Source organism: Montipora capricornis, chromosome 4 (genome assembly GCF_036669925.1).
Source record: "Montipora capricornis isolate CH-2021 chromosome 4, ASM3666992v2, whole genome shotgun sequence".
Lineage (NCBI taxonomy): Eukaryota > Metazoa > Cnidaria > Anthozoa > Scleractinia > Acroporidae > Montipora > Montipora capricornis.
Genome location: NC_090886.1, coordinates 54,598,500 through 54,600,999, shown reverse-complemented (window position 1 = coordinate 54,600,999; position 2,500 = coordinate 54,598,500). Strand labels below are relative to the sequence as shown.

The 2,500-nt window shown below is 35.8% G+C and overlaps 1 protein-coding gene across 2 annotated transcripts in view; it reads right to left on the bottom strand.

The window, feature by feature from the left end:
- Window positions 1-2,500, bottom strand: part of LOC138047525 (syntaxin-1A-like) — a 20,652-nt gene that overhangs the window by 17,374 nt on the left and 778 nt on the right. The gene's annotated exons all lie outside the window — the stretch shown is intronic.

Sequence of the window (2,500 nt, the reverse complement as noted above, 5' to 3'; positions counted from 1 at the left end):
ACAGAGATAACGGTCATTGTGAAGAAGAGCTCCCCAAACTGTCGGCCGTCTCTTGGCCGACAGATTTTGCCACAAACACAGACTACCAGTCAGCCGACAGTCGGCCAACAGACGGCCAACAGTTGGTGATGTGTCGGTAACATGTCAGTAACCTGTCGGTAACATGTCGGTACAATGCTAACACTAACCTTGCTGATACAATGATAAGAATAGTCTTTCCCTTTTAGTTGTGTTAATCACCGCTCAAGACTAGCATCATGGAAGGGGAAAATAACCAGAACACTTGCGCAACTGCAGCTTTTACTTATGTCCGCCATATTGGAAATGTAAAACTAAGTCCCAATCCCTCTCGAATTATTCTGGTGATTAAGTCGTAAGATTTTTTGAATGTACTTCTTAAAGTCATGTTTTTATTTTGTTTTGACGTAGATCATTTTTTATTGTTGGTCATTGACTTTTGTAAACTTGGTGGCTCCTAAAGGAGCCGTTTTTTTTGTGTTAAGGGTGGCTAGGCACTATTGGGCAATTTGTTTGTAAAGTTCAGCGGAATTAGCAACACGATTGATTAGCTTTCTTCTTGGATTTCTGAGGTTTGGATTAAATCACCTTAAAACCTTAGTGCATTGATTGTCCCGTTGGTTATATATCCGCTACGTATTTCATAAGCTTTCTGTCGGGTAGCTGTCGGTAGCCTGTTGGTAACCTGTCGGTAGTCTGTTGGCCAACAGTCGACCGACAGGTTTTTTGGGGAGCTCTTCTTCACAATTACCGAGATACCGTAGTTATTTGGTTATAGGGCACATTTGGTTATAAGACGCACCCCAAACGTAGTAATTTAATCAAGCTAAGTTCTCAAACTGAAAATTACGCGAAAATACTTGGTTACAAGATCCACCAAAAAATTGAGAGTTGTCAAAAGGATGTGATGAATTTGAGAACAAAATATCCTTACACAATTGGCATGCGAACTCTTTTTGTTAACGTAAACAAAGTGAAAAAGTCGCGCTTTTAATGATATACGTAAAAACAAAAGCTAAAAGTTGACACCTGAAATGAGAACCATACAACGCATACACTTTTATTTGAACCTTCCGACTTAATAAATAGTCAGAGTTCAGAATTGAAGCGAAAGCGAAGGGCGAAAAACTCCCATAGAAAGTCATATTCAAAGGTGTTCGACAGCTGAATATCAACACGCCACCAAGGATGCAAATTTCAGTGCACAAGAAAGGCTGGATGAACGAAGAAGGTATGTTTTATCTCCACACTGTTTGTTCAGAGAAGAAACTTTTCATGCGAGTGACAAACACGATTCTCAGAAAATTTTCAAAACAAGGTTCGAACGATTGTATTGTTGTCATGGGTATCATGTTACTGGGCATGTGCTTTTAAGCATGTATGCAAATTTCCGTCATTTAATTTTTCTAAAGGTCTCTAAAAACACTATTCTTTTTTGTTTAATTGACAACTAGTGTCCTTTTCTTGTGTTGTTTAAACTGCAAGTTCTTCTCAAATTGTGATCTTAAGATTTTGTTGCGCGAAAATACTTGGCTATAAGACGCACCATAATTTTAGCACTAACTAGCTGCCCAAAGAAAGATTTTTCTTGAAAAAAACGTGTGCCTTATAACTGAATAACTACGGTAACAATTTGTTCCACATCCATCACATTCTTGTGATAAATGTTCCCTTCGTATCATGGCTCTAAACTCTGAAAAGGATTCCATCATCCTTTCCTTTTTAGTTAACTTTGACCTGAGAGTTCTGGCCTTAAGTAGCTGATTGAATGCTTTCCATTAATGACAAAGCAATAATGCGACCACCCAAAGCCAGAGTTTCAATATCTTTTTTCTCCTACTCAGTTGAATTGGAATAGATCAGTTAAGCGATAAATGGTACCAAAATGGTTTCCTCACTGAAGAGTAAAATCACCAGGCATAAGCTAGAGTAAAGTGTCTGACTGAGTGTATCTAAGACAGTGTAACCCTAACTCTTAATAGACAAAGGTTTGATAATTTGTGTTCCTTAGAGTTGAGTTGTTCATTCTCGAAAAGTAAGAACTTTGGTACCATTTACAACCAAGCAGCTTTAAAATGAACATTTCTCTGCCTGAAAATTATTTTTTGAAAGCGTTATTGATTAATTTATTTACTTATAATATTTATTTTGCCATACAAAGAAAAATAAACAAAATATTCAAAGTGAGAATTAATATATGTAAGCAATCACCTTGAATTAATAACTCTAGGTGAATAATTCACCTATAATAATAATATTCTTATTATTATAAGGTTTATTTACAGTCTCTTTTTTAAACAGATTATCCTGCACAAAGTTTTCTTTTACTTTCTGTTAGTGGCAATTTCAAATAAAATCTCCAACAATTTTCAACATCTTTATTACTAATACTTAATTTCCTCATCACAAGCCTATGTTTTCTAAAATTCATTTAATTTCATCATCTCGAAGTTTTGCTCATTTAAACAGGTGTATTTGGATA